Source organism: Giraffa tippelskirchi, chromosome 2 (genome assembly GCF_054371585.1).
Source record: "Giraffa tippelskirchi isolate mGirTip1 chromosome 2, T2T-mGirTip1v1.2.pri, whole genome shotgun sequence".
NCBI classification, from domain to species: domain Eukaryota; kingdom Metazoa; phylum Chordata; class Mammalia; order Artiodactyla; family Giraffidae; genus Giraffa; species Giraffa tippelskirchi.
In genome coordinates, this window is record NC_137276.1 from 55,361,306 (window position 1) to 55,381,824 (window position 20,519).

General features: G+C 37.4%; 1 protein-coding gene across 1 annotated transcript in view; it reads right to left on the minus strand.

The window, feature by feature from the left end:
• NRG3 (neuregulin 3) overlaps positions 1 to 20,519 on the minus strand; it is a 1,196,705-nt gene that overhangs the window by 401,092 nt on the left and 775,094 nt on the right. The window lies entirely within an intron of this gene.

Genomic DNA, 20,519 nt, shown 5'->3' on the forward strand with positions numbered 1-20,519 from the left:
CTCTTTAATTCAGAAATGCTTTTGACACGCCGCACATCTGCCACCAACTCAGATAAGACTGAGGAGAAATGGCTGGGTCAGTGGTGCATGAAATCTAACCGAATGGCTCGGAACTCTTACATTTACATCTGCTCTGCTTTGCAAAGACCAGACAGATAGAAAACAAGGATGGAGGTTGAAACACTCAGTTTCTAAAGTACAAGCAAAACAGGGCCCTTTGTTTAAAAGGATCACCTTAGACTAAATGCTTGCTTCCAAGGATGTGATTCCATGTTTTACAAAAATTATATTTAGACATTGGTCTTGTTGTATTTCTATTGAGAAATGGAGTATTTCTTGTTATATCAGTAAACAAGGATGCCACAGTCATCAGTGATTCTAGCCCTCCAAAAGTAAGCTCCTGAGCCCTAAAGGGCATTCAGGAAGGAAAAGAATACCTGTGATCTGGCAGCCATCAGGACTGCAGCTGTTCACTGGGGTGAGTCCCAAGGGAGCACAGGATGTGAAAAATGCAGGGTACTGGCCCAGGATAGCTGAGGTGCATAGGTAAGGAATGATTTCAGTGAGCCCAGACTCTTGCATCTTCCCATACTTAGAAAAGTGCTAAACTCTTTAACTTGGGATATCTGGTTTTCTTTCATTAACTATAATCTTTTGATGTTCAGATTGCTTGCTCTTTGTTGCAAAACTTCTATATAACCTGGCTCCTCCCCTTACCTCCTCAGAACAGTTCTCTCAGGGTTACTTGAGATGTTGTCTCCCAGGTTTGAAGTCCTAAAAATTTCCACCAAATAAAACATAACTCTGAAGTTTTAGGTTGTGACTATTTTTTAAGTAAGATACTATTCATAAAGGGCATATTAGTTAGACTGTCACATAAACCAACTCAGTAATGTGATAGTTATTTGCATGTTTAATTGAATTCTGGATAATAAAAGCACTGTTCATTGTTATGAATGGTTGTTACAGCTTTGAGATGCATTTTTTAAAACTAAAAGGAGTGTGGGATATAGAAAAGTACACGAGCTAGGTTTGTATATCATATAAGTCTCTTTTGACCACTTACTAGAAATGAGAGGGAAAGTAATCTTTGAGATCAGGCTCCTTATCCTTAAGTGAGCATATTAACACTTTAAAAATGGGGCTTCTACAGGATTCAAGGAGACCAAGACTCTGAAGCAACCAGAACACTATTCAGAGAGTACTACAGGCACTCTGCATGTGTCAACATCACTTCTGGTTTATACAGAGTGAGAAGGATCTTTAAGGTCCTTTGAGGCTCAATGATCTAGCAATTCCTTGACATATATTCAGGCTCAAAAATGTTTTATCAAATGTACATATTATACATATTGTCCTTTCTTGAATTTAATGAGGGGTTTGTGGTTCCCAAGTAATAGTTGGGTTTAATATTCCATGAATTTATTAAGCAGTGTATTACATTTATTCCTTATGAAAACTAAAAAAAAATAGATGTGTCAAGCTGGTACATTATGTTCTTTTAAAATTAACCTTATATTAAGCATTTTATATGTGTTTGTTTTGTGTATTTAACAGTAGAGATAATAGCAAACATAGGCTTATAATTTCCTAGAATGAATGTTAAAAAATACTGAATTTTAAAAAATTGATTCAACATTTTTAACTGATAAATATTTTATTTTGTAATTTATGTTATCACTTGGGTAAGGCAGAGTATGACTTTACTATGCATTTCAGAGGCAGAGATTTTTCACTGCAAATTAATTGCTTATGATTAAATATGGGAATCACCAGATTTTGCCAACAGGGAAAAATGAGAACTGAAAACAGTTAAGAAAGAAAAAGGGAGGGAGAGGAAATTTGGTAATAATTACAGGAAAAGAGAGTTTCTGTCTCAAATGTGAAACATTATGGTGTCAAATATGCACTGCATAGCAATTCAAGAAAATAGAAAATTTATGAAAGAGGTGATTTTTCTTGCTGTTGCTTTTAATGAAACACTAAGAGCGGACTGTTTTCAAAGTCAGACTAAATAAAGAAATAATACTCATACATATGAAGTGCTGGAGTGATTTTACATAAATGATCTCATTTAAATTTTACAATAATGCTGTAAAGGTGTGTCAATTATCCATATACACATTTAATATGACAAAAATAAATCAAGAAGTTGTTAACTAAAGTCATGAAGGTAGTAACACATGCCAGGTCTTTCTGTCTCAAACCCCAGGATAGCCCAGTGCCTTCCAAGGGATCCTATTAAGAGTCATCAGAAAAGACCAAGTAATTTTAATGTGGCTGCAGTAAGCTTTCTGGGGTTTCATCCCTACTGCACCTGTCTCTGAAAAAAAATCACATAATTATGGGGGAAAAAAGACAATAGTCCAGACAGAGCCATAGTAATGAGTTGTTTTGACTGGAGCTGAGACTTCCATCCTGTGCGCATGCAGATGTATTCCCAAAACACAGCTCAGAGAGTATAGGATTACAAATAATGTTCATCATTATTTAAAATCTATTGCCCATATGAGCTCCCCTCGTGGCTCAGAGGGTAAAGAATCTGCCTGCAATGCGGGAGGCCTGGATTCAATCCCTGGGTTGGGAAGGTCCCCTGGAGATCAACCCACTCCAGTATTCTTGCCTGGAGAATTCCATGGACAGAGGAATCTGGCGAGCTACAATCCATAGAGTCACAAAGAGTCAGACATGACTGAGCAACACACACACACACATTGCCCATTTTAGAAGGAAAAGGTTTTACCTTGCAAATGTTTGTCTCTTCCACTTTCCTTCCTGCTTTGTAAGAAGTGCTAGGCCTTTCTCTTTCACTATGATCGTACTGTGATTTGACTGAGAACTCCAGGAAGGCCGAGCCCATGTCTACTTTGTTGAACCCTGTCTCTATCCCAGAAGCCTAACACAATGCCTGGTACAAAGAAAATGCCAGAGCAGACGGTGAGGTAAGGATGGATAAATGAAAAGCAAGTCAAATTTCGAAAATCCCTGAAATCAGGAGGAGAACAAATCTGATTGAGAATCTGCATTGGAGGAGACAAATGAACTAAGGCAGATTTTGGAGGAGTTGCCTCAGCAAACCCCCAAAGGCAATAATACACAGAAGCACAGGCCCTTTATGAAACGGTAGAAGGAGCCTGGGGCCAAGAGATTGGTTTGGGCATTTCAATGTTAACAACAGAGCTGCAGAATGCTCGAGGCCTACCCTCAAATTTTACCAGGAGGAATCCCCAAAGTGACAAATTTCCCCCTCCTTCTTTATCTGGTGAAGGAGTACAAATAATGGAATAGAATGTCGGGAATCCAATTCATGTTATCGCTATGATTGTTGGAACTCTGGGTGAATTGCAGTCTCCTTCAAATGCAATGAGGAATCCCTAAACTTAAGGAAAAGTCCTGCCGAGACTATGCAGTAGAACTATGACACATGCATCATTTTTCATTTTAGGTTTGAACCATCAATAGAAAAGGGGGTAGAGATAATAGAATGAACATGGCATCTGTCTCAGATAAATTATTTTTATCAACTCCACTGTTACACACTCTCTGTCTTTTCTCCAAAGAAATTAACACCCACCCCTCAAAGACTATGTTGTTGTGGATTTCAGATGGATAAAATAACTTATTTCAAGAAAGACAATTTACTGCTAAGTCAGAAGAGGCAGGACCATCACTGTACAGAAATGGCATTGGCTTTATGACAAATAACATAGCTAACTTTTTAGGTCCTTTCTAGCTTTCTAAATGTGAAATTATATTATAGTAAAAGGAAATGCCAGAGATAATATATATATGCAGTTCTATCCCCTTACAGAGAAGGCTTTGAAAGGATGTTAAATATGTTTGGTTCTTTCTCAGAAATAGCCATGTTTTGGCTGTCTGCTGACCAAGGTGAAAAAAGGAGCTAGAAAAATTCTATATTCCCTCCCATATTTGTACTGACATATGGATTGAGAGAGGAAGACTTAAGCCTGGCAAATGGTTAATGTGTGCATTCTACTTCACCTACTCCGGGCATGGGCTCTGAGAACCCGATACAGACATATGGACATGCTGAGAGGTAACAGACTTGTGTCAGGCTTTGGCTGCACTAGCTGTGAAAAATATGAATGTTGGTGTCAGGTACCCGAGCTTCCAACTTTACTGTACTATCTAATAGCTGCTTGACCTTGGGAATTAGCTTAAGTTCAATCATCTCTGAAAGGAGGTTGGTAAGGATAGCTTCATCTTAGGTTTTTCATGAAGATTAAATGAGATTTTTACCACTTCAATCTAATGTAAGCTGTTTCAAGTTAATCAGATCAATTTTATTTTATAGTCACTGAGAAAGTGTTAATGGCTTTTAGTGGGATCTCTCCCTTTTGGGAGAACAACGATCCTTATGTAATCTCAGTTAATATTAATAGTTGACACGTACTATTTATTCTGTGTCAGCCACTCTATTACCCATGCATCTAATCATTCATTCATCACACCTTCATAAAACAGTTACTATCCTCATTTTAAAGAGAAAAACTGAGGCTTCTAAACCAGAAAATAGAGCTGGTCAGTTGTCAGAGCTGGATATTTTTTCCCCAAGTCTATCTCCAAGGCCCCTGTATTAAGCTGTGTTGAGGGTATTAAGATGAGCTAAACCCATGAATCTATTTTTCACCATCAACTATGATGTCATCTTCCAGCAGATTTCACTTTATCCTGATCAATAAGATTTAACCAGAGCAAAGGTGGAGGCTTGAAGAGGCAATCCTTTAAGTTCTCAAAAATATTCAAGATTTCAACTCTCATAGTTTACACATGAAATAATAAAAACTTAAGCAGAATTGTCATCTCAACACTAGGGCACCAGTTCTCAGTGACACTGGGCAATTTAATTAAGCTCAGATGCGTTAACATGAAATTAAGAATTTCGATGGAAGGGGAGTTTGAGGGAGAATAGATACATGTATGACTGAGTCCCTTTTCTGTCCATCTGGAACTATCACAATGTGGTTAATCAGCTATAAAAAAAAAATCCAATAAAAATAAATAAAATAAAATCCAATAAAAAAATAAAAAGTTAAAAGAATCTCCATCTCACTGAGATGTTATGAATATTAAACAATTATACATATATATATACATACATATATATATATAAAATGCCCTTGATATTGCCGATTACAATAAGCACATAAGGAATTGCTATTAACCTGTAGACAATAACAACATATATATATATATATACACACACACACATATATATATATTTATTTATATATATATATATATATATATATAAAATAAAGACCAAAGTCCCTTTCAGGCTCACACAAATACACCCCATGGCATCTGGTCCCCATGGAAAGATGGAAAGCTGAGTGGGAACACAAGTGAGGGAGGAAGGACTCCAAGTCCTTTATTTCTATATTTTGTTTCAAAAACTTTTGTCCACATCATGCAGCATGTGGGATCTTAGTTCCCCAAACAAGGATCAAATCTACTCCCCCCGGCAGTGGAAGCATACAGTCTTAACCACTGGACTGCCAGGGAAGTCCAGAATATACAATGGAACAAAGACAGTCTCTTCAGTAAGTGGTACTGGGAGAAATGGACAGCTACATATAAAAGAATGAAGTTAGAACTCTTCCTAATACCATACACAAAAATAAACTCAAAGTGGATTACAGACCTGAATATAAGGCCAGAAACTATGAAACTTAGAGGAAAACATAGGCAGAATACTCTTTGACAGCAAGATTGCAACAAAATCTTTTTTGATACACATCCCAAAGTAATGAAAGCAAAAACAAATAAATAGAACTTAATGAAACCTAAAAGCTTTTGCAGAGCAAAGGAAATCATAAACAAGACAAAAAGACAATCCTCAAAATGGGAGAAAATATTTGCAAATGAAATAACAGACAAAGGATTATTCTTCAAGATATACAAACAACTCATGTAGCTCACTATTAAAAAAAACGAAAAAAATGGGCAGAAGACCTAAATAGACATTCCTCTAAAGAAGACATACAGATAGCCAGCAAACATATGAAAAGATGCTCAACATCACTAATTATTAGAGAAATGGAAGTCAAAACTACAAGGATATATCAACTCACACTGGTCAGAATGGCCATTATCACAAAAGCTACAAACAATTAAATGCTGAAGAGGGTGTGGAGAAAAGGGGACCCTCTTGTAATATTGGTGGGGATGTAAACTGATACAGCCACTATGGAGAACAGTATGGATGTTCCTTAAAAAAAAACAACAAAAAACCTAAAAGCAGAACTCCATATGACCCAGCAATTCTATTCCTGGACACATATCCTGAGAAAACCATAATTCAAAAAGACACACGTACCCCAAGGTTCACTGTAGCAGTATTTACAATAGCCCGGACATGGAAACAACCTAAATTTCCATCAATAGAGGAATGGATAAAGAAGATGTGGTACATATATACAATGGGATATAACTCAGCCATAAAAAGGGAACAAAGTTGGGTCATTTGTTAAAACATGGATGGACCAAAAAGAGTATCATACGAAGTGAAGTAAGTCAGAAGAGAAAGCAAATACTGTATATTAACACACATATATGATCTGAAAACATTGGTGTAGACAATCAGTGTTACTTACAAAGCAGAAATAGAAACATAGAGAACAAATATATGGATATCAAAAGGGAGAGGGGGAGAGATGGGGGTGGAATGAATTGGGATTGGCATATATACATTATTGATACTATGTATAAAATAGATAACTAATGAGAACCTACTAGCTCAGGGAACTCTACTCAGTGCTCTGTCATGACCTTGCTGCTGCTGCTAAGTCACTTCAGTCGTGTCCGACTCTGTGCGACCCCATAGACAGCAGCCCACCAGTCTCCCCTGTCCCTGGGATTCTCCAGGCAAGAACACTGGAGTGGGTTGCCATTTCCTTCTCCAATGCTTGAAAGTGAAAAGTGAAAGTGAAGTCGCTCAGTCGTGTCCGACTCTTAGCGACCCCATGGACTGTAGCCCACCAGGCTCCTCCGTCCATGGGATTTTCCAGGCAAGAGTACTGGAGTGGGGTGCCATTGTGGGAAGCAAATCCACAAAAGAAGGTATATCTGTATACATATAGCTGATTCACTTGGCTGTACAGTAGACACTAATGTGACATTATAAAGCAACTCTACTTCAATAAATTTTTTAAAAAATAAAAAATGGCTACTATTAGAGTAAAATAAGAGCTCAAGATGCTTTTTTTGGGGGGTTGCCTATTATTAATCTACTCCCTCTTCTATGCCTCCCCATGTATTATTTACTTCCATCACAAAACTCATTATCTATTATGGGCTGAATTGCATCCCCCTTCCTGAAATTTAAATGTTGAAGTCCTATCCTCTAGTACCTAGGAATATGACTGTATTCTGAAGAGGTGATTAAGTTAAAATGGGGCCTGAATCCAATCTGACTGGTATCTTTATAAGAAGAGGAAATTTGGATACACAGAGATACCAGTGATGCAGAGGCACAGAGGAAAGACTATGTGAGGACAGAGTGAGAAGGCAGCCCTCTGCAAGCCAAGGAGAGAAGTTTTAGAAGAAACTAAACTTGCCAGCACCTTGATCTTGGACTCCCTCCAGAACTGTGAGAAATAAATGTCTGCTTAAGTGAAAAAAAAAAAAAAAGACAAAAAAGATGACCAAAGGCCCATACAGAGATGGAGGAAGGTGAGTATTTCTTAATCTTACACGGCAGTGGTGAGTAGGATGACTTGGTGACTGTATTAGTTTCCTAGAGCTCCAAAAACAAACTACTACAGACTTCATGGCTAAGGCCACAAGTTCAAGATGAAGGTATTGTCAGGGCTGGTTTTCTCTGAGCCTCTGTCTTTCACTTGTAGGTATAGTCTTTTCTCCATTCCCTCATGTGGTCTTCCCTCCCCAGCATTTGTCTCAATATCCTGTGCTTGTAAAGACACCAGTCGTATTGGATTAGAAGTCCACTTTAAATGACCTCATTTTAACTTAGTTTCCTCTTTAAAGACCATCTCGAAACACAGTCCCATTCTGAGACGCTGGGGTTAGAATTTCAACATATGAATTTGAGGGGTTCATCCAACAAAGGGGGATTAATTAGGAGGCTTTTGAGCATATGGAAGCTTGGTAGATAGAGGAGTTTCACATTGTCTCCAGGTATTTTTCTTTTTAAAGGTTTAGGGGAAATCTTCACTTGATATGTACAAAGACCAATCCCAGTTATCTGGGTAGTTTCCATGTTCCCTAGAACACAGAAACGGGAAGAAATCTTGTTGAAGGACCTATGTTTCAGAGTCTTAGATCTTTTCAAGCCACATGGCTTTCTTGTTCTCCAGCTCTCCTGGGTTCTATAGCTTCCACTCACCCTATCCCCTTCAAAGGACAGCTGGTAGCTAATGTGCTTCTGCCCCCTACTATTCATATGGTGACACATGATTTGCAAATTTCTGGAGTAGACATTTAAAAAATGTTCTACTCTATATTTTCTTTTTCCTAAATATTGAGCCCCCCACCATCTCCTCTGACATCGGTGGAGTTCCTAAATATTGTAGCCATAGTAAAATCTAAATGGAAAGAATATCGACAATTATTTGGCTCAATCTTGTAGATTGTGCCTTTTAAATGTTAATGCCCACAACTTTACTCATTCTTTGATTTGTACTAGAATTTCTTTAAATAGTTTATTTTTCTGATTATAAATGATTATACCTTTATTAATATAGAAATTTAGGATATATAGCACATTTAGAAACAACAGTAAAATAAATAAGATAACAAGTATCACCCCTAATCTCTCTTTCTAGAAAGAAACACTGTTAAAATTATGCACTATTCTAGAAAAACATCAAATATGTACATGGATATTCTTATAGTATTAAAGGTGTGCAAAAACTGGCATTGTATCACTTAATATCATGCTTTTTATACTCAATATTGTAACTATATCGTTATGACACTACAAGTCACTGAAAATGTGACTTTAATGAGTAACATTTCATAGTATAAATACAATTGTATTTGTCCCACCATTTCTCTAAAGTTTCCCACTGAAAGCATTCATATATTTGTTTTTTATGTGCATATTTTTTCCAAGGTGGGTGATGTATTTTTATCCCTTTTATTTTTGTTATGTTTGGTGATAACACATATAGGAATGAACATATTGATATCAAGCCTATGAATGTATATATTGATATGCTTAAGGAAATGTGACCATATTTTTTAAAATGTTTAATTTGTTACCTTAGGTAAGCAGTGGGAAACAGGTCCAAGGTGATGTAGGCATATTTCTTCCTGAACCAATTAATAGAAACTACCTGGCAATCAGGAAGCAATGTTAGTACTTGATTCACCTATCTCTTGACTATTTCTGAATGATCACTGGATCAACTTGGTGCATAAAGGCCTCTTTTTCCTTCCCTCTCCTTGCACTATCCATCACTGTCCCTACCAGAGCCCCTACACACACACACACCCCACACACACTCACACATATTTCCTATCTGGTTAGACTGATTGCCATTTGTGTAATGTCTGGCACTGTAGCTCCAGCTGGCTGACTGGAGATGATGACAAAGAATCAAGCTTTCTGCCAAAGTCAAAGACAAATGTCACTCTTGTAATAAAACTCAATTACAGCCAAATTAATCACAATAATGTTGTGGCCTGTTAGTGAAAATAGAGCAATTTGGAGGAAATCTGTCTAAAACATTGGGAGAACCATGTAACTGCAGAAACTCTAGCAGCCCTGACAGGCAGGAGACACAGATCACAGGTGGACTTCTTGGCTAGGACATGGGGCTTCACTGGAGGCCTGAGACATATTTTTCTCTCCCATAATGGTGTTTTATTTTTGTTGACTGCTTTATTAGAAGCAGTGACTAATCAGAATGAAGCAACCTCACTGTACATTAGACCTGTTTGTCCAGTGGAAACAGAGGTGCCCTAGCTCCCTGCATCAACAAATCCCCCAACCACAACTGAAGACCCGAGGAAACACATGGATGGTGCAGAGGAAGAAATTGTGATTTCCGTGCCAATCAGCCTGTGGCTTATGCAATGCCCCCGTACTTTTGAAGTTCTCTCCCTTTGCTTTGCCTTGGCCTCCTGCCAAGTGGTACACGGAGCTCACTTTGACATTGTTTTTCATAAGAAATCTCACTTCTCTTAGCAATTTGTGGTTTTCTTTTTAGACTTCACAGGCAGATTCCACAGAGAGAGCAGTCAAGGGAAGCCTATAACATGGGGTAGGATTTTACTAACTCCCAGTCTCTGCCCCAGCCTTGCAGGCTCCTCAGAGGTCCTGAGCCTCTCCTTGCTCCCTGGTGTCAGACTCTGGTCTCATACATGCTCCATCCTTCTCCATGGACTCTGACTGGGTGTCTCCAGGCACGTGTGTGTGTGTATGTGTGTACATGCAGAACATCTTCCCCCAGGCTTGCACAGGCAGAGGCCCCACCCATTACAGCACTGGTAGAGGATGCTCTTCAACCAGGAGACTCAGGAAAAACCAGGGGTTTCCAATCCCACAATGCATATTCATGGAATACATTTTACCTTCAATTTTATAATCTAAACAATCTACTTAGCCTCTCAAGGCTTCAGTCTTTCCACATACAAAGTGAAAGTAATTCATAACTTGTAAAACTCTAGCAGACATTAAGATAATCTATACATGTGTCTAACAGAGTGCTTGGGCTGGCAATAGTACTCACTGAAAAACAGCATTCTTCCTGCCCTATTGATGGAAAAAGGGAGAGAGGCATAAAATGACAGGAAATAGAAGGAAACATCCAAGAAAAATACAACCTACAGATGTCAAATGTTACATGTTATGATAACGTTTTTAATGAGTACTTTATGAAAATGCTTCAAAAGGAATGGGGAACATATGTGTCAGTTCAGTCAGTTCAGTCGCTCAGTCGTGTTATATGTGTAGAATGGTAGAATTATTGGGTTTCACATGGGAAGTGGTGCTTTGAGCTGGGACATGAGATAGTCTGGGCAGATGGAGGTGAAGAATAAGCATGTTTAGTCTGAGACTTGATGTCAGTTAAGTTCCTTTGTTTGTGGAAGCCTGGGTTTAAGAGGGTGGGGAAAAGTTCTAACTATTACTTCTGGCCACAAGCAGCATTCAGTTTGTCTATATTGTGAGCATACGGGTTTTAAAAAAGTTGGGCAAATGTAGAAAAAAAATTGCATGCAAATGAACAATATAAAAAATATTTTATGAATGAATGAAATGTGGATACCTATTCCTCAGTGTTTATATCCAAAGTCTTATCTCTTTAATATTAAATAAGAACAAAAAGAGTGCATCTAATTAAATCTATGTAATAGGACAATAAAATAATCAATACCCTAGATAGCAAGAGTAGGTTGTTTTAATTTTGAATACCAATCCCTTTCAAGTTACTGTGGCAAAAGTGTTCTCTGGGAGATTATAACAGATTTTTAAAAACACGTTGAAGTTCATTGCTTTGGAGAAATTTTTCACTTTGCGCTTGCATGTAGACACTTATGTCGATGTGAGCACCTCTGTATGTATAAGTCATGTGCATGCATGTAGCATATGGGTACCTATTTAAAAGTGACCATCACTGAGGCTAAGTACACTAGCATTTAAAATAATAAATAATATCTAAAGTATATTCATGGTATTCTCCTTAGTCTTTTTATCTTTCAAGAATGGTCACAAGGAAAGCTCAGGTAATCAGCATCAAATAGTTGTTTATGTTTGCATATTTGTCTATTTAACGGTATATCTTATCTGTCTCCTTGTCCCTTTTACATCTCCCCCTTCAAGGATAAAAAGGCTAGCTTTTATCAGATCCCTTCACACACAAAATTATGTTATCTCTTTTTGCAGTTGTAATGAGTCTTAATGCCTGAAATATATTAAGCACACTTGGAAGTCAAGGATCCTGACTATCACAGAAGCACCACTTCTAATGTTATCTACTGAGGTCCTATAACATTGTGTTTCCTACTAAAATAATTTAAAATTTGCCTAGATAGAGTGGTAGCAAACTACTTAGTTATGTTTAGTGTCGGGGATGTTAACTAAACCTGTAAATAAACACTATAGGAAAGTGTTTTTGTTGTTGTTGTTGAAATAGATACATTTAAAAGTATAAAATAAAAAGGACAATGTTGAAAACTTTGTATACTCTGAATAGTCTATAAGTGACATAATAAAGAAGGAATATCCAACTGACAACAAGGAACACGAGATAGTTATACAAATAAAATTAATTTGAGTATGCATTCTTAAGTAAAATTCTTAACATCTGTAGTAGAAGACTCTAGATATATTCATAGTCAGACATTTCCTCTTATTTATCTTCCTATGTGCTTAGTCACTCAGTCATGGCCAACTCTTTGCGATCCCATGGACTGTAGCCTGCCAGGCTCCACTGCCCATGGAGTTTTTCAGGCATACTGGAGTGGGTCGCCATTTCCTTCTTCCTATAATCAGGTAATAGATCAGTGAATTCTCTAGGATACATTTCTAAATTCACAAACTATGTCTAGACTGACTAAACAGCTCTGCACAGCTATAGTAATGAATAATAAATTAATCAATTAGGACTTTTATGTGATAGGTAATTAACGAGAGCTTTAAGAAGGTACTAGAATATTTAACATCACCTTCAAACCAATGACATCTGGACTTGCAGATTTCCAGATTTAGCTTAACTAAAGCAGGTGTATAGAATAATAATAGATTCCAAACAAAGGCTACCACCTGTTTATCAATAAACACTAGAGACTATAAAGCAGTGATTTTCAAAACATGGTTCCTTGATAGGTAGCATTAAGATCACCTGTGCTTGTTAGAAATGTAAATATCAGGATCGGTCCACACTTCCTGAATCACAGACTCTGGGATTGCGCTCTAACAATCTGTGTTTCATGTAAAGATCTTCTAGGAGATCTGGATGCAGCCTGAATTTTGAAAATCACTTCTGATAGATTATGTTATAAAAGGGGAGGGGAGAAAATCGGCAGTTTTACGGCAGGTAGAATAATGGTTAAGACTGTGAGCTCTGAACCAACATTGAATTCAAATCTTCTATCACAGACTTCTGAACTTCATGCAAGTCATTTATCTTTCCTCAGTTTTAGTTTCCCTCCCTGTTTAAAAAAATCATAATAAAGCATTAACTGCACACAGTTAATGCTCAGTAAGTACCGATTATTTTATTAATGATTTTTCTAAGCCACAAAATTAGAGTTGGCAAATGCTTATTAAATTCAATTTCACTTTTTAAAAATCAATTTCTTCACATTTTCCAATTTGTAAAAATTAATTCTATCAGCATAAAGCTCTAGTTTTTATACTGCTCTGCCCACAATTTGTGAAATAAACAAGATTAAAATGAAAAGAGCATAAACATGCCAAACTCATTGGAAAGTGCTGTTCTATTCATCTGCACTAAAAGAAAGGTTTTCAAACTTGGCTCCTATGAACATGAGTGTTCCACAAAGTGGCCCAAGGTAGTCTTCTGTTGAAATGAAATAATGGTGCCCCTTCTGATTTTTTTAATGATTGACTAAATATTCAAATTAACTATACAAATGGCTCAACTTTTAGATGTAAGATCCCCCAAATATTAAATGCATTACAGGAAGAACTGCATACATATAAAATAGAAATATTTTCTGTAATATATATATTATATATATAAAACCACTTCATAAAATGATGAACTATAGTGTTTTTGAACATTTCACAAACTACATCCTGAACTGCAGCCTCTCAAAGACTGAAACACAGTTCTTGAAGTGTATTCATCTCTAATTGGATGCCGAATTTTCTTGGTTTTAATCTGCTAATCAACAGCAATATGAATACTATGGATGTTCAATGTTAATTTTTAAATCACTGAACTCAAACCCTATGATTTACATAAATACAGAGAAATTTTGGGGACCTAGAATCACATGGACTTTAGAAAACAAAAGTCATTTCATATTCTAGGAGATATTAGTAACGCTTCATGCTTCTTGGCCATAGAACATTTCCCACAGCACCCAGCATTGCTAAGCAGTACCTTTGGAGTCAGAAACGTATTTTATAACATTAATACATATTTTCAATGTCAAACTCTTCAGCCGAGAAATGTAGTTTTATCAGTGCTGTGTACTTATTTGAAATAAACACTGCAAGAATATGACCATACAAATCTTATAGCCTGAGAACAGAATTCTGAATGCTCTTGGTAAATCCCAATAATTCATAAATAAAAGAATGTACCTCACTAAACATCAGACAGTTTTCCCCAAAAAGATATTTATTTTAAACTTCTGTGCACAGGGAAATTTTTAGTAATATTAATTTTGACAGCTTCCAGAATCTGTGGCATTGTTTGTCCTGGTAAATTAATGCCACAAATCTCTCTGCACTGATTCAAAAATATCTGTATGTTACTAGAATAGATCTCACTAACATAACTTGCTTCTATTTTGGGATCCAGAATGAGAAGCAAATTGACTCTTCATTTAATACCAGTGTTATACATGTGTGTGTGTGTATGTGTATCTTACACTATTTTCTAAGGGAAAAAGAAAAAAAGGAGAGAAGAGGAAAAATGAAAAGAGGAGGAGGAAGGAGGAAGAGAGGAGACAGAAAGAGAAAAAGAAAGAGGAAAGGGAGAAGAGAAAATGTTAAACATCTTCTTTTAAAAGAAGACAAGTCTATTCCAGATAAAAACTTATTGAAAACAGATAAAGCTCTTTGACAAATGGCTGCTTAATAAGATATAAAATATCTTTAAAAAACCATTAGGCAGCATTATAATGAAAGTATATTCATCATTTTTTTCCTGGGGCTGACAAAGTAAAATAGACATTGTTGTAGAAGATTGATGAGAATTTATTGTAGAACATTCTTTCTGGGTAGAAATTTGACAATAAATATTACTAATCAATAAAATTTAGTCTTAGTAGTTATCCTACACAATGATGTATGTGCAAAACATTACTAAGTTGTATACAAATAAATATCATTTCAAAAATATAGATTTTGTTAAAATGTCTGTCCTTCAGCACAATGGAATACAACACAGGCATTAAAAATCACACCTCTTTCAGACTATAGCAAAATTTCTCAGTCTTTTTCTTGTCAAGATGTATACCCTGGATAACATTCAGGTAAAAGTCAAGGATGGCGCCCAGCATGAGAGCTGTGCCCCCTTCCTCCCTCTCAAGAAAGCAAAAAATAAACATAATTTAGTCAAGGTGACTCTGTATCACCAACCTTGAATCCCAGAGAATTTTTAAGATGGTGACTCATTCCAAATAACTTGTGTTTTCTGTACTATGGGTATGAAATTATGTGGCACTCTTCACTCCTAACCAAAACACACTTATGTGCTTGGGACAAAGGCCAAGAATGAGGACTGAACAGACTATTTCAAAACATTAAAATGTGATATTAGAGGACTTCCCTGATAGTCCAGTGGTTAAGAATATGCCTTGCAATACAGGGGGTGTGCGTTTAATCCTTGGTCAGGGAACTCAGATCTCACCTGCTGAGGGGCAGACTAAGCCCCTGTACCACAACTAGAGAGTTTACATGACACAATGAAGATTCCACAGGCCACAACTAAGAATCTAAGCAGTCATTTAAAATAAAGAAGTGGCATTAGGCAGAATGCCCCCAAAATAGTCGTACCCTATTCCCTGCAATTTGTGAATGTTACTTTTACACAACAAAGAAATTTGGAGGTAGCATTCATAGATTTTAAAGTAAAGAGATTGTCCAAGTTGGCCAGAGGCAGAAGAGATGAAGCAGTAGAAGTTAGAGTGACTGAAGAATAAGGATTTGAAATCACCATCTCTGGCTTAAAGATGGAGGGGGCAACACAACAAGAAAGGCAGGAACACTAAGGGGTTGAGAGAAGCTCACGCTGACAGACAGCAGGGATTCAGGAAGCCCAGCCCTACAGTCACAAAGGACCTGGATCTTCAACCACCTGAAAAAGACCTGGAAGCAGAGTTTCCTCCAGACCCTTGAAGTAAGAGCCCAGTCCAGCAGACACCTGGATTCCAGCCTTGTGAGATTCTAAGCAGATGGGCCAGGCAAGGCCACCCAGAATTCTGACCTAAAGAACTACTAGATCATGAATTTGTTTTAAGCTGCTAAGTTTGTGGTAACTGGTCATAGTATTAATAGAAAACTAATATTGCAGGTATATTAGGGTTATGAGAGGAAGTCAATTTTATTTTCTTCTTTATCCTCTTGACTTTCTATAAAGGTAAAATGAGGGAAAAATGAATTTTAACTTAGTTAAACAACATGGGCTATTCACTGAGATGAGGTTTAGTGCATTAATGGGAATTCCATTACCAAATAGACAGTGATTCTTAGCAGGTGAGTTTTTCAAATAAAGTTTTTGCAATCTGTTCTCTTTCTGGAAATATGATCCATGGACATAATAGAACCCTTCAATGTTTAAATCAAAGTTGTTTTGTAATATTCCCAACTGATTTATCACCATTATTCTGGCACAGAAAATAACACTTCCACAGTTATAAAGTAGAAAAAGATAAACATTTCTTTCTAAATATAGCATTGCCCTGAGTGACAGACAGTATCAAGGATGCCCCCTCAAACTTGCCTACAAGGGTAAGTCATAACACTCAGTACTGTGATGTCACACCAAATCAGTGCAAACGAAAGTCTGGGCCAGGGACTGGCACACTTTGAAAGGTACAGACTAGTTTCATTGATAGAATCTCATTCTCTTCCCATATAATTACAAAGGAAAAGCCAAGGAATTTGTGAAGCTCATTATAAAGGCTTTTGAATGGGTCATGTTGATTCTTCAAATCTTATTTCCTGGCACACCTTCAGAGTTGGCTTCTTTCCCTAATGTTGTACATCTGCAAATGGCATATAGTAAAATCTTAGGACAAAAAAGATAACAAGATCCTATCATTGAAAAAAGAGGGAGACATTGTAATAGAATATATTTTTTTCTTAATTAAAGGCAATAGGACTACCAGGGCAGGAAACATTCAACTATAATAGATGAACTGTTCGAGGCTTAGTGTGGACAAGTCTAAGAGTTAAAGATAAGAGGGAGGTCCAGTCATGGGGTTTCTACACTTTTGTGTTTTACCTACAATTTATATACATTCTCACAGTAAAGACTGGAAAAAAAAATTACTTGATACTTCTAACAGGAAAGAGAAGAAACTCAGCCATTTTGAAATATATGCAGAGCATTCTGTTCCTAATAAGATCTGCCCTCAAGGGAAACTATTTTGCCAGAGCCTAACTTATCTGGTGGAAGCAAGATACCCAATCCCAATATAACCTTCCTTGAAGAGTAAAGGGACTGAGAATTACTTGAGAAATTGACAGCTCAGAGGCACAAGTTTACTAAAGACTGAGATCCAATAATAGGACTACAAACGTCTTCCCCTCTCCAATACTCACCACCACATCAATGGGGGTAAATCTTACACAAGAAGAGAAAAAAGTCAAGGACACCAGGGGAAGTTGTAGCCTAGACACTGACAGCTACAGCAAGCAGTATAATGACATTTGAAAGAGAACTTGGATAAGTTGTAGATCTATACTTCAAACCATGTCCTTTCCTCACAAATATACCATTTGTATGAGACCCAGTTTCAGGTGTATTTAGAAAATTAGCAACTCTTTCACCTTTATGTTGCATCTAATTTATTTTATCTAATTATGTGAATTAATTCTAAATAGACAAACAATTATTTCTAATAAGGCTTGGGTGAAAAATTAAAAAAAAATGTAACCTCATCCTACACTCTTCTTCAGAAACAAATTCTATTATAGCATCTACTGTTACTTTCTCTCAAGTCCAGACTTGAACAACAAACACTGACTTTAAAAGATGAAATTGTGAGCGAAATCTCTGTCATGTCTGACTCTTTGTGACCCCATGGACTATATAGTCCATGGAATTCTCCAGGCCAGAATACTGGAGTGGGTAGCCTTTCTCTTCTCCAGGGGATCTTCCCATCCCAGGGACTGAATCCAGGGGTCCCACATTGCAGGTGGATTCTTCACCAGCTGAGCCACCAGGGAAGCCCAAGAATACTGGAGTGGGTAGCCTATTCCTTCTCCAGCAGATCTTCCCCACCCAGGAATTGAACCGGGGTCTCTTGCATTGCAGGCAGATTCTTTACCAACTGAGCTATGAAACTGTGGGTGATTACAATTAAAAGGAAAGTATCAACACAGGGTTGAAGCTGTGGGAAATGTGGAGACTTGGATTTCTTGTGTTGTTCAGTCACTAAGTTGTGTCTGACTCTTCGCAACCCCATGGATTGAGGTGCGCCAGGTTTCCCTGTCCGTCACTATCTCCCAGAGTTTGCTCAAACTCATGTCCATTGACTTGGTGATGCTGTCCAACCATCTCATCCTCCATTGCTCCCTTCTCTTCTTGCCCTCAATTTTTCTCAGGATTTCTTTCTGGACTGCAATTAAAGTTCAGTATATATTGCCTCACATTTATTTGCCATTCAATAAAGAAAGTTTAAGTGATACTGAAAGGTGCCCAGTTGTGAGACCCTTTACTTTGTGAATTATACAGATGAGGAACATCTTTCCAAACATAAAAGGAAACAACCACACTCCACACTCATGGTACAAAATGATGAGCATAAAAAAGAATGATAAACTGTTTTTATTTCAGTCAGCTAGGTAAATAGTACTTATTCTGCCTCACTCATCTTCTTCATGACACATCATGCTAGCCCACAAAGTAGGTTGATTCATATTAAACTTCCAAGAAATATTGCACCAATTCTTTGCCTTTGTTCCATTGACCACAGCTAAGAAAACATTGAAATATAGAACATTTACTGCATTAAAGAAGAACACATAAAGCAATGAACATAAAAATAATACCATAATAGACATATTTTACAAGAACCAGTTTCTGACTTTAGACCCCCAAAGCTAGCAATATTTATCAATATGCTTGACTGCTTGCCCTCTTACCTCCTACCTATCATGTCAAGTGATCAGTTTTTTAACCTTTTGTTCCAGATGGGAACAAGAAATGGTTCACTGACATTCCTGTTTTCTCCTTAAAGAAAGACTGCAGATCCATCCTCCTAGAGTTCGGTAGACCAGTTCAGCTTCTGGAAGGATGAATGGCCATCCTCCAGAGCCAAAGGGCCATGATGCGTTGGCTGGCAGGGGGGATGTTATTCAGGTGTATCTCAGTTCACTCACCTGCTCACTCACTCTACTCCCTAGGGAGATGGGCATTGTTCATTACATATCAAGAAATGAAAAGTTAAAGTGTTAGTTGCTCAGTACTGTCCAACTCTTTGAGAGACCATGGACTGTAGCCCACCAGGCTCCTCTGTCCATGGAATTCTCCAGGCAAGAATATTGGAGCCATTCTCTTCACCAGAAATCTTCCCAACCCAGGGATCAAACCTGGATCTCTTGCATTGCAAGCAGATTCTTGCCCATCTGAGCCACCAGGGAACTAACAGTTATCAAGTAATTACTGTGTCCCAACAACTGTAATTGCAAATGTGTATAAAATCTTATTTAATTCTCAAAACAATCATATTAGGTGGACATAGTTTCCCACAGTCAACTGTTGGGAGCCTTGAAAAACTTAAAAGCATCTATCTTAAGCTTTTGGTAGAGGAACCAGATATCAAATTGCCAACATCCATTGGATCATAGAAAAAGCAAGGGAGTTCCAGAAATAAAAACATCTACTTCTGCTTTATTGACTATGCCAAAGCCTTTGTGTGGATCACAATAAACTCTGGAAAATTCTTAAAGAGATGGGAATACCAGACCACCTGACCTGTCTCCGAAGAAATCTGTATGCAGGTCAAGAAGCAACAGTTAGAACTGGACATTGAACAACACACTGGTGCCAAATCGGGAAAGGAGTACATCAAGGCTGTATATTGTCAACCTGCTTATTTAACTTATATGCAAAATACATCATGAGAAATGCTGAGCTGGATGAAGCACGAGCTGGAATCAAGATTGGCGGGAAAAACATCAATAACCTCAGACATGCAGGTAACACCACCCTTATGGCAAACAGTGAAGAAGAACTAAAGGGCCTCTTGATGAAAGTGAAAGAGGAGAGTGAAAAAGCTGGCTTAAAGCTCAATGTTCAGAAAACTAAGGTCATGGCATCCAGTCCCATCACTTCATGGCAAATAGATAGGGAAACAATGGAAACAGTGAGAGATTTTATTTTGGGGGCTCCAAAATCACTGCAGACAGCAACTGCAGCCATGAAATTAAAAGACGCTTGCTCCTTGGAAGAAAAGTTATGACCAACCTAGATAGCATATTAAAAAGCAGAGACATTAGTTTGCCGACAAAGATCCGTCTAGTCAAAGCTATGGTTTTTCCAGTAGTCACGTATGGATGTGAGAGTTGGACTATAAAGAAAGCTGAATGCCAAAGAATTGATGCTTTTGAACTGTGGTGTTGGAGAAGTCTCTTGAGAGTCCTTTGGACTCCAAGGAGATCAAAT